This window comes from Bos taurus, chromosome 5 (assembly GCF_002263795.3).
Source record: "Bos taurus isolate L1 Dominette 01449 registration number 42190680 breed Hereford chromosome 5, ARS-UCD2.0, whole genome shotgun sequence".
Classification (NCBI taxonomy): domain Eukaryota; kingdom Metazoa; phylum Chordata; class Mammalia; order Artiodactyla; family Bovidae; genus Bos; species Bos taurus.
In genome coordinates, this window is record NC_037332.1 from 93,173,592 (window position 1) to 93,186,965 (window position 13,374).

The window sequence follows — 13,374 nt, forward strand, 5'->3', positions numbered from 1 at the left end:
AAAACCATAGCCTTGACTAGATGGACCTTTGTTGGCAAAGTAATGTCTCTGCTTTTCAATATGCTATCTAGGTTGGTCATAGCTTTCTTTCCAAGGAGTAAGCGTCTTTTAATTTCATGGCTGCAATCACCATCTGCAGTGATTTTGGAGCCCCCAAAAATAAAGTCTGACACTGTTTCCACTGTTTCCCCATCTATTTCCCATGAGTAATGGGACCAGATGCCATGATCTTAGTTTTCTGAATGTTGAACTTTAAGCCAACTTTTTCACTCTCCTTTTTCACTTTCACCAAGAGGCTTTTGCCCTGAAATTTGCTAATATACTGCATGATGGATAGGTAAACATGACTACAAGGTTTTAGAAGTAAGCAATTAGAGGTATGGAGCTACCATCCTTTGAAATGGTAAAGGTTGGAGAAAATAGGATTGAGAGTTTTGTACATTCTGAGTTTAAATGATGACTGTTAAACATGTAAATATAGATTTCAAAAAAGCAGTGGTATATTCAAGACTGGAGTACAGGGGCACGGTTCAGGCTGGAAATCATTAGTATACAGATGTTATTTAAAGCTACAATACTTCCCTGGTGGCTCAGATGGTAAAGTGTCTGCCTACAAAGCAGGAGACCCAGGTTCAATCCCTGGGTTGGGAGGATCCCCTGGAGAAAGAAATGGCAACCCACTCTGGTACTCTTGCCTGGAAAATCCCATGGACTGAAGATCTTGGTAGACTACAGTCCATGGGGTCACAAAGAGTCGGACACAACTGAGCAACTTCACTTTCACTTTCACTGGGTAAGAGCAAGGGAATTAATTCAGAAAGAAGGAAGAAGAGGCAGAAGAACTATGGTCCAAGACACTACAATATTATGAAGTTGAAGCGATAAAGAAGAATAAGAAAAGGAGACTTAAAATGTGCTTTCTGAAATAGCCAAAAAAAAAAAAAAATTAAGAAGAAATCTCCAGGATCCAATTATGTCAAATATTGCTGACTGATCAAGTAAGATGAGGACTGAGAATTTACCACTGTATTTAGCATCTTTGCGCTCATTATTGACTTTGAAAGGGCTTCCCTGATGACTCAGGTGGTAAAGAAACTGCCTGCAATGCAGGAGACCTGAGTTTGATCCCTGGGTCAGGAAGATCTCCTGGAGAAGGGAATGGCTACCCACTCCAGTATTCTTGCCTGGAGAACCCATGGACTGAGGAGCCTGTCAGGCTACTATAGTCCATGGGATGGGATGGCAAAGAGTCAGACACAACTGAGACATTGAAAAGGACACCTGGTGGAGCAGTTGAGTTTCAAAAAACGGAATAGATTCAAGAGTAATTAGTACTAGAGGACTAGAGACTATGGGTCTAGACAACTCTTCTGGTAAAATTTAGCATAAATGAAAGTAAAGAGAGGGATGGTAGCTGAACGGTAGGTGGGGCCAAGAAAGAATTTTTTTGTTTGTTTTTAACAGGCTGGATAACAATGTGGAAAGAAAGGAAAGTTAATTGATGTAGATGATAAGGAGAATCACTATTGAAGTAATGATGGTGACTAGGCAAGAGGCCATGAGATTTTTTGCACAAGAAGAGACTTCTGGGACTTCTCTGGTGGTCCAGTGGTTACGATTCTGCACTTTAAATCCAAGGGGTACAGGTTTGATTCCCAGTTGGAGAACTTAAGATCCCACATGCTGTGTTCATTAAAAAAATTTTTTTAATTAAAAAAGGAGAAGAGATTTTCCTATGTAGGAGCACTTTCTGTAACAGATGAGAAAGCAGTGGGTATAGACATAGATGCAGGTAGGTAGGTAAAGATGAAGAAGAGAGCATGATGACATTTTTTTATTGCTCCTATTCCCTCAATGAGATAGAAAGCAAGGTCATTGGCCAAGTGTAAAACTGGATTGTGTCTATATTTTTATACAATACTCTTCATGTGCAATTAGAGTAAATATGGTGACAGGTTTTCCTTGAATTAAGTCTTAGTGGTTGTGCAAGCAAGTTTTATTTAGCAGCATGACAAATTATGGAGGCCAGACTCTACATCCTAGGAAATTTCCTAGGAAATTTCATTTAGTCTTTAATTTCACAAATACCAAATGATCTTTGTGGTGTGCTTAGTCACTCAGTCGTGTCTGACTCTTTTCGATCCCATAGAATGTAGCCCTCCAGGCTCCTTTGTCCATGGGGATTCTCCAGGCAAGAATACTAGAGTGGGTTGCCATGCCCTCCTCCAGGGGATCTCCCCTACCCAGGGATAGAACACAGGTCTCCCACATTGCAGGTTGATTCTTTACCAACTGAGCCATGAAGGAAGCCTTACTAAGGCTTACTATAATCCTTATGATCCTTAATAAGTTCAAATACCCCGTTGTTATTTCAGGAGAAAGTATGAAAACTGAAATGTAGAGAACACTGAGAAATAGTTCCCTGGAGACCCAACTTAGAAGAAGAAAAAAAACAACAAAAAAAACCTTACTTTTCCCATAGTAGGTATCTTTCTAGGGAGAAAAAAAAAATTAAGCAAAATAGAATCCTCCATGGCCATAGAAAAGTGGGACTTAGTATATATCTTTCTGTTAGGAAATTCATTTAGTTCAGTTCAGTTCAGTCGCTCAGTCGTATCCGCTCAGTCTTTGCGACACCATGAATCACAGCATGCCAGGCCTCCCTGTCCATTACCAACTCCCGGAGTTCACTCAGACTCATGTCCATTGAGTCAGTGATGCCATCCAGCCATCTCACCCTCTGTCATCCCCTTCTCCTCCTGCCCCCAATCCCTCTCAGCATCAGAGTCTTTTCCAATGAGTCAACTCTTCACATGAGGTGGCCAAAGTATTGGAGTTTCAGCTTTAGCATCATTCCTTCCAAAGAACACCCAGGGCTGATCTCCTTTAGAATGGACTGTTTGGATCTCCTTGCAGGCCAAGGGGCTCCCAAGAGTCTTCTCCAACACCACAGTTCAAAAGCATCAATTCTTCAGTGCTCTGCTTTCTTCACAGTCCAACTCTCTCATCCATACATGACTACTGGAAAAACCATAGCCTTGACTAAGTGGACCTTTGTTGGCAAAGTAATGTCTCTGCTTTTCAATATGCTATCTAGGTTGGAAATTCATTAGTTAGCTTGATTTGTTGTTAATTTTTAGTAGCAAGTTCTCACCATTAGTGGCTCATAGACAAAGAAAGCAACTGCTGGATGAAGATGGACCATGGTATGACCGGGAAAGCATTCTACTGGGATCAGATCAGAAACAGGTCCAAGATACACAACTGAAATGGCTATGCGTCCTTGGGTGGTTTTTCTCTAAGTTTCAGTACCTCTGTGTGATAAATGGATGTGCATGTGTGCATGCTAAGTCACTTCAGTTGTGTCCAACACTGTGTAACCCTGTAAACTGCAGCCTGCCGGGTTCCTCTGTCTATGGGTTTTCCAGGCAAGAATACTGGAGTGGGTTGCCATGCCCTCCTCCAGGGGATCTTCCCAACCCAGGGATCAAGCCCGCTGCTCTTACATTTCCTGAGTTGGTGGGCAAGTTCTTTACCACTCTCGCCACCTGGCTGGTACTAAACCTAATTTCCCTGGATGTACTAAACCTAATTTGTAAGTTTTATGATGTTCAAATAAAATACTGGCTATAAAATCACCAAGAAAATTGTTGCATCATTTTATCACTGTAAACCTGTGTTTCATATTAAAATTCATTTTTGCTTTTTATTTTGTTTCTTTGTGTAAATTGGGCCTCCCTGGTGGCTCAGTGGTAAAGAATCCACCTGCCAATACAGGAGATGTAGGTTCTATCTTTGGATCTGAGAGATTCCCTGGAAAAGGAAATGGCAACCCATTCCAGGTTTCTTGCCTGGAAAATTCCATGGACAGAGGAGCCTAGAAGGTTGGAAAAAAGTCAGACATGACTTAGTGACTAAATGACAATAACAATGAATAGGTTATTTCCTACATACATTTTTTAGTATGATCACATAATTTTTTTGAGAATTATACTACTGTGTAATAACTACAGGATGGAATACATACTTAGACAAAATAGATTTCGTGTCTTAAAAGTATTTTATGATTGTGTATATTTGTTCTTGATAACTTACTGTCTGGTAAAATTACTGACTTTTTTTCTGTTCTCCTAATATGAACAAACAATGTCTTAGTGTCTATCTGAGACCTTGAAAATTATGACTCCAATTAGGTACAAGTTCTCATATGGCAATGTTGATTTAGTTTACCTATCAGTAGGAACAATAGATTCACTCATTAGGGCTTACCTATTTTAAAAGCAGTATTTAAACTTTTAAATCCCTACTTAGATGATCTCTGAAAAGTACCTTCTACACTCTGAGGAAATAAAATGCAGAAATGTTCACATTCATGAGACAATAGCTTTGACTGAATGCTGTAAAATGAAATCTGCTCTTTCAGTTTTTCTTTCAAAAGAAAGATTGCATAAATAATACATTTGGGCCTTGCAATACCAAACAAGCACAATAGCTACTTTACAGCTTTCATCAAAATGAAGGCCATCTTTTTCATTTTATTATGGAACTATTAATACAATATCATCGACTCTGATTGGCTGCAAGATTCCATAATGAAGGCTTCATGCCAGAAGTCAACGGAGGTGCTAATATCACTGGATACAGGATGGCACCAGCCCAATGCCTGGTGAGCTGATAAAATATGAAAAGAAAGAAAGATAAATCTGAAAGTTTTCAAATGTGGGGCCATGGTTTATTTCTTGGGAAAAACTCAGGCAAGAATTAATTTTATGATACTCCCCAAAGTCACCTGACAGTCTTTTAAATGACAAATAAATAATACATGTTGAGATGTGGTTTGAGCCCTGAGTTGGGAAGATCTCCCGGAAGAGGAAACGGCAACCCACTCCAGGATTCTTCCTTGGGAATCTCATACACAGAGGAGCCTGGTGGGCTACAGTCTGTGGGGTCGCGAAGAATGGGACACCATGACCAAACAGCAACAACACATATATTACCTTGCTCATTTGGTTTGGGGATGTTTTTGGATACATTTCTATCCAGATCAGCCTTTTCACTGGTCTGTTAGAGGCATTAAAAACAAACAAAGAAACCAAACCAAAAAATAGGTACTATTTGATTGTATCTATTTTCTACCTATTTCAGTCCAAAAAAGAAAGGTTTGTTAGGAGGAGGAATAAAAATAATGTCGAAATTAAGACTTCTCTAATTATTCCTGGATTTAAATTGTCCTTGCTTTTGTGGGCTCTGTCCCATGACCACAGATAATTGAGAGCCGGCTGTAATTGACATTCTAGGGTTTTCTTTTACTTAAGGCAAATAGAAGCACATAAACATTAGTTTTACCCTTTAGGTAAAAAGAGCACATGGCAGATAGCCACAAAGTAGGGGTTTAAATGGATTTACTAAGTTGGGATAAATACAGTGTGTAGAAGGAATTTAAAGAAAATTCAAAGCAATGCATGGATAACAGCCTCACGTTACATGGATTTAGCACAACACAATTTAATTTCTTATACAAAGGAATTAAACAAGGTGGTATAACCTGTGATTTCTTTGTATTTTTGTTGATGTTTCCAAAGAAAATTTAGTTTTTCTCTTCTACTAAAGTGATTCTTAAAGTCCTTCTATATAATTAAATCTAAGTTTCATTTTATACTTAAGACATAAAAATATTGTAGAATGTGTTAAGACATATTTCAGGTCAATGAGAAATAAGTTATAAACTGTCAATTGACTGGACATTGACAAATATGTACTTTGAGCGTTCACTGCAGTTTGGCATTGTAAAGATATTAGGAAAACAGTTTTTCACTGCAAACTGCTACTTGGTAGCTGGGTAAACCTGGCCAAGTCCCTTAACCTCCTGGGCCTCCGTTTTCTGTTCTGTGAAATGGAAATGATTATAGATCTTATTCACAGAGTTCTTGTGAGGTTTAAAGGATCTAATAAATGTAAACTACTCAGAGGAATGCCTGACATATAATAAACATTCAAAAAGGAATTATTTTTGCTTTCCAACAGCATTTCAAATGATAGCCTGAAAGAAAAGAAAGTGAAAGTCACTCAGTTGTGTCTGACTCTTTTCGATCTCATGGACTATACAGTTCATGGATTCTCCAGGCCAGAATACTGGAGTGGGTAGCCTAAATTTCCCTTTTCCGGGGGGTCTTCCCAACCCAGGAATTGAACCAGGGTCTCCTGCATTGCAGGTGGATTCTTTACCAACTGAGTTCTGAGGGAAACCCAAAATGATAGCCTAGCAAGAGTAAATTGAGTGAAAAAGTTATCACTTTCTTGTCGTCAGCATTACATCCTGATAAGATTCAAGAAAAATCCTATTTTGTTATAAATTACTGCTACTGAGATTCACTGAATTAGATTTGAGGAATTTAAGATAGAGTCAGCATCAAATATTTGTGTTTGCTTTTTTAACAGGCAAATTAAAACATTGGCAAGTGCCTTTTAATTTAATTTTTAATTCTTATCCCTTTGGAGACTACACATAAAATATTCATTTATCTTCCATTTCAGTTTGGTAATATATTCTTGGCAATTAAGAACTTGATGGACTAGGAGATAAATGTATTTAGGTTAAATGTTAGTGCTTTGTATAAAGCCTGCTTTGCAGGAATTCTATTATGCTTCTCACTCTTTGGAAAGAGATGAAGCAAACCTCTAATTTTTAGAGCTCTGAAAATGGCAATGTGTCCCTACCCTCTTCAATAAAATCATTGACATTAAGAACTCCACCTTAATTTTACTGTTCAAACACAAAATGCTAAGCACTTAAAAGGCTCACAGATTACTGTTCATTCATTGCATTGATATCACTGATTTGGTCAGGATAATTCTAAAGCTCCCTAAGATTGGCCTTTGTTGTTGTGAGATACTGGCAATCAGGAACCAGAAGTGGATTTAGCAATTTCCAACATTTGATGTCTACCATGAGAACCAGTCCAAGTTTTTTTTCACTTTATTTCATTTACTAACCCTTCTTTAAAAAAAAAAAAAAGACTGACCCTTCTCCATCCCTGGGTTGACAAGATCCCCTGGAGTCAGAAATGGCAACTCACTCCACTCCTCTTGCCTGAAAAATTCTGTGGACAGAGGAGCTGAGCATACATGCACTCTGTTTATATAAAGATACAGTTGTTGTTGTTTTTAGTCACTAAGTTGTGTCCAGCTGTTTGCAACCCTATGAACTGTAGTCTGCCAGACACCTTTGTCCATGGGATTTCCCAGGCAAGACTATTAAAGTGGGTTGCCATTTCCTTCTCCAGGGGATTTGTTCCCAACTCAGGAATTGAACCTGAGTCTCCTGCATTGGCAGGCATGTTCTTTACCACTGAACCATCAGGGAAGCCTTAATAAGGATAAATGAGTCTTAGATTTACATGTATATACAAATAGAGATATATGTCTATTTCCAATAGTAGAATGGTATACAACTGATATTTGTAACAATAGCATGTGTTAGACTATATAATTGACATTACCTGTAATTTAACTACTAATATGCCTCCCCTGTTTTACTTTCCTTTCATTATAATTTTATTCATAATAATTTGTTAATTATTATAAATAGTTATTGTTGCTGCTGCTGCTGCTAAGTCTCTTCAGTCCTGTCCAACTCTGTGCAACCCCATAGATGGTAGCCTACTAGGTTCCTCCGTCCCTGGGATTCTTCAGACAAGAACAGTGGAGTGGGTTGCCATTTCCTTCTCCAATGCATGAAAGTGAAAAGTGAAAGTGAAGCTGCTCAGTCATGACCAACTCTTCGCAACCCCATGGACTGCAGCCTACCAGGCTCCTCTGTCCATGGGATTTTCCAGGCAAGAGTACTGGAGTGGGTTGCCATTGCCTTCTCCAATAGTTATTATATCTAAATTACAAAAGAAAAAAACTAAGGTGAACTGGTAATATATCAGATTACAGGCCAAGACATGTGCTTTTGTTCAAGGTATTTGCTTTTCCTAAGAACTAAATGACTCCTATGTTAAATGAGTAGGTGGTGTTTTGAAATAATTTCAGTAATTCAAGAAACCCAGTGAAAGTTCCCATTTCTCAGGTTTGATTTTGCACAAGGTATCTGAAACATCAGATTCTTTGTCTTGGCTAGAATTGTGTCAACTCATTGGGATCATATCAATTATCTTATGCTAGCCAGAAACAGCAATTGATATCTTTATTTCTTTGATTAAATTTTAGCAATATTTATGACTCAATAGTATGACTTGTAGGAAAACCCATTGCTTAGGGGTTGGGTCTGAGAAAAGAACAATGGGAAGTTAGAGAAAATCAAAGAAATATTCCTTTGGTGGTAAAATGTTTGAGATTCCTGGAATGGAGTTCTAAGGCTTCTTTTTACTTTGTAAATCATTATGACCTATTGTTTAAATTTTCTGGTCATATTTTCTCATCCTAATACAATCAATTTTACCTCTCTGAGTGGTTATATCTCAAGTTATACCTTAACGGTTCCCTGTCGGTTCAGATGGTAAAGAATCCACCTGCAATGCAGGAGACCCAGGTTCAATCCCTGAGTTGGGAAGACCTCCTGGAGAGGGGAATATTCTTGCTGGGAGAATTTCATGGACAGAAGAGCTTGGTGGGCTACTACAGTCCATGGGGTCACAAAGATTCAGACACAACTGAGAAACTAACATTATACTTCAAGTTAGACATGTGAACAAAATTTACCTTCCCTGATACAAGCATATCTGTATGAAGGTATAACATAAAGGTGTTGTGTGTATAAATTAATGATATTAATGTTCATGGGTAGCTCATGAAACTGAAGATGTATGCATTGGAGTATAGATTATCAAGTACATTGGAGGTTTGGCTGAGAAGACTATCATGTAACTAACTTCATATGTGCAGATGCTCTTCACTGAGTTAATATGCAAATTTTTCTTCAGCTTTATATAAAGCCTACCCACTTGCAATCTCCATTGTAACTACATGCACAGATTTACTCAATTGGTTTGATTAATATCCATACTTATGTAATGTAAATCAAAAAAATCTTTGCATGGTCAAGAAACGGAAAAATATTCATTAAGGTTATTAAAGTAACTAAAAATGGGATGAAATCTAAATGGCCAATGGTGATTTTAAAAAGCTATTGAGTAGAATTTTTTCCATCTATTTAAATCAGTGTTTATTTAAAAATGGACAAATTTCTGTCACGTTGTTAAATGAAAAAGGAAATGTCCAAATGTTGATTGTGCTATGTAGCAACACGGCTATGCAAAAGAAAACGAACAAAAAGTCATGAATCAGGAAAAATACTGGAAAGAAAGACACTAAAGTGTTAATGATGGCTACCTCTCGGTTTCAGCTATCAGGTAATTTGCTTGTGTTTCCCGCAATTTTTCTCTGGTGAGCTTATATTACTCTCATAATTGAAACTGTTTTATCTTTATAAAACAATCCATTGATTTTTAAAAGTGACTAAAATAGTATAACATTTAGTAGTTACATTTTGCCATGTATCTGTGACTCTGTGTGTGCTCAGTCACGTCCAACTCTTGAGACCCAGTGAACTTATAGCCTACCAGGTTTCTCTGTCCCTGGGATTTTTCAGACAAGAATATTAGGGTGGGTTGCCATTTTCTCTTCCAGGGAATCTTCCCAACCCAGGGATCAAACCCTTTTCTCCTACAGTTCAGGCAGATTCTTTACCCGCTGAGCCATCAGGGAAACACAATCTGGCACTATCTTACATGTTTAATCTTCAACAACCCAATCAGATAATATATTCTTAACATTTTACAGATGGAAACTTAGAAACAAAGAGATTAAATAACTTTCCCTGACTTATACATAAGTAGGTTGTGAAACTGGCACTCACAACTTTGGTTTTTGTGGCTTTGGTCTGAGTTATACTACTGCTATCAACGTGCACAACAGAAACGTTGTCATATTTTAATTTTTTAATGCTTAATCACAACAAAAGTATAGATGATATTACTGACACCCAGGTACCCATCTCTGAGTTCTAATTTTTTAAACAATACCACAACATGCTTATTTAAATCAATATTGTCCCATTCAAATACATCAATGGGGATGTGTCACTTTCAGGTGATAATGCCATTTTTATTATTATAGTAAGAATAGAAGTTGAATAATAAGGTAGTAAAATGATAGAACAGGTATAAGGCATACAAATTATGTACAAAATCTATATGAATAAAGCTATAAAAACTCTGATAAAAGAAATCAAAGAATGCCTAAATAAATGGAAAGATATTCCATGATCATGATCATAGATAAAAAGACTCAATATTGTCAAGATTTCAGTTCTTTCCAACATGATCTCTAGATTCAACACAATTCCAGTCAAAATCCCAATAAGCTATTCTGTAGATATTGACACAATGATTCCAAAGTTTGTATGGAGAGATAGAAGACCAAAAACAGCCAACATAATGTTGATGGAAAAGAATGAAAGTGGACATTACTTACATTACTCTACTTCAAGACTTACTAAGAGGCTACAACAATCAAAACAGTGTGATACTGATGAGAGAACAGACAAAGATACCAATGGAACAGAATAGAAGGCCCAGAAAAAGACCAACACAGATATCATCAACTGATCTTTGACAAAGGAGCAAAGGCAATATAATGGAAAAATGATGCTGTTTTCAACAAATGATACTGGAGCAACTGGACACCTGCATACACAAAGAAAAATTTTAATTGAAACACAAACACTGCACACTTTATAACATTTGACTCAAAGTGTGTCATAAACCTTAATCTAAAAAGTAAACTGTAAAACTGTAAAAATAAAAAATTCTCCAAGCCAGGCTTCAACAATACATGAACTGTGAACTTCCAGATGTTCAAGCTGGATTTAGAAAAGGCAGAAGAATCAGATATCAAATTGCCAACATCCTCTGGATCATGGAAAAAGCAAGAGAGTTCCAGAAAAACGTCTATTTCTGCTTTATTGACTATGCCAAAGCCTTTGACTGTGTGGATCACAATAAACTGTGGAAAATTCTGACAGAGATGGGAATACCAGACCACCTGACCAGCTCTTGAGAAACCTATATGCAGGTCAGGAAGCAACAGTTAGAACTGGATATGGAACCACAGACTGGTTCCAAATAGGAAAAGTAGTATGTCAAGACTGTATATTGTCACCCTGCTTATTTAACTTCTATGCAGAGTACATCATGAGAAACGCTGGACTGGAAGAAGCACAAGCCAGAATCAAGATTGCTGGGAAAAATATCAATAACCTCAGATATGCAGATGACACCACCCTTATGGCAGAAAGTGAAGAAGAACTAAAGAGCCTCTTGATGAAAGTGAAAGAAGAGAGTGAAAAAGTTGGCTTAAAGCTCAACATTCAGAAAACTAAGATCCTGGCATCTGGTCCCATCACTTCATGGCAAATAGATGGGGAAACAGTGAAAACAGTGGCTGACTTTATTTTGGGGGGCTCCAAAATCACGGCAGATGGTGATTGCAGCCATGAAATTAAAAGACACTTACTCTTTGGAAGGAAAGTTACGACCAACCTAGACAGCATATTAAAAAGCAGAGACATTGCCAACAAAGGTCCATCTAGTCAAGGCTATGGTTTTTCCAGTAATCATGTATGGATGTGAGAGTTGGACTATAAAGTTGAGCACCAAAGAATTGATGCTTTTGAACTTTGGTGTTGGAGAAGACTGTTGAGAGTCCCTTGGACTGCAAAGAGATCCAACTAGGGCATCCTAAAGGAGACCAGTCCTGGGTGTTCATTGGAAGGACTAATGCTGAGACTGAAACTCCAATACTTTGGCCAACTGATGTGAAGAGCTGAGTCATTTGAAAAGACCCTGATCCTGGGAAAGTTTGAGGGCAGGAGGAGAAGGGGATGACAGAGGATGAGACGGTTGGATGGCAAGTGATGGACAGGGAGGCCTGGCATGCTGTGGTTCATGGGGTCACAAAGAGTCGGACATGACTGAGTGACTGAACTGAACTGAATTCTGACTTGTGTGAGGTGATATGTCATTGTGGTTTTGATTTGCATTTCTCTAATAATGAGCAATGTTGAGCATCTTTCCACATGTTTGTTAGCTGTCTGTATGTCTTCTTTGGAGAAATGTCTGTTTAGGTCTTTTCCCATTGTTTGATTGGGTTGTTCGTTTTTCTGGCATTGAGTTGTTTGAGCTACTTGTATATTTTGGAAATTAATCCTTTGTTAGTTGTTTCATTTGCTATTATTTTCTCCCATTCTGAGGGTTGTCTTTTCACCTTGCTTATAGTTTCCTTTGCTGTGCAAAAGCTTTTAAGTTTAATCAGGTCCCTCTTGTTTACTTTTGTCTTTATTTCCATTACTCTAGGAGGTGGGTCATAGAGGATCTTGCTTTAATTTATGTCATCAAGTATTCTGCCTATGTTTTCTTCTAAGAGTTTTATAGTTTCTGGTCTTACATTTAAGTCTTTAATCTGTTTTGAGTTTATCTTTGTGGATGGTGTTAGGAAGTGTTCTGATTTTATTCTTTTACATGTAGCTGTCCAGTTTCCCCAGCAACATTTATTGAAGAGACTGTCTTTGCCCCACTATATATTCTTGGGTCCTTTGTCAAAAATAAGTTACCCATAGGTGCATGGGTTTATTTTGGGGCTTTCTGTCTTGTTCCATTGGTCTATATTTCTGTTTCTGTGCCCATACCAACTGTCTTGATGACTGTAGCTTTGTAGTATAATCTGAAGTCAGGAAGGTTGATTCCTCCAGCTCCATTCTTCTTTCTCAAGACTGCTTTGTCTATTCGAGGTCTTTTGTGTTTCCATGTGAGTTGTAAAATACTTGTTCCAGATCTGTGGAAAATGTCATTAGTAATTTGATAGGGATTGCATTGAATCTGTAGATTGCATTTGGTAGTATAGTCACTTTCACAATATTGATTCTTCCTACCCAGGAACATGGAATATCTCTCAATCTGTTTATGTTGTTTTCTTATTTCTTTCATCAATGTCTTATAATTTTCTGTGTACAATTCTTTTGTCTCCTTCAGTATGTTTATTCCTAGATATTTAATTCTTTTTGTTGCAATGGTGAATGGGATTGATTCCTTAATTTCTCTTTCTGATTTTTCATTGTTAGTATATAGAAATGCAAGTGATTTTTGTGTATTGATTTTGTATCCTGCAATTTTGCTAAATTCACTGATTAGCTCTAATAATTATTTGATACTATCCTTAGGGTTTTCTATGTACAGTATCATGTCATCTGCAAACAGTGAGAGCTTTATTTCTTTTCCCATCTGGATTTCTTTTATTTATTTATTTTTTTTTCTTCTCTGATTGCTGTCGCTAGGACATTCACAACTACGTTGAATAATAGTGGTGAAAGTGGAC

The 13,374-nt window shown here is 37.5% G+C and overlaps 1 non-coding gene across 1 annotated transcript; it reads left to right on the forward strand.

Annotated features, from left to right (window-relative positions):
- The first annotated feature begins 579 nt into the window (after nt 1–579).
- Nucleotides 580–651, forward strand: TRNAC-ACA (transfer RNA cysteine (anticodon ACA)). The gene has a single exon. It is a non-coding gene; the product is annotated as a tRNA-Cys (tRNA).
- Nucleotides 652–13,374: the final 12,723 nt, after the last annotated feature.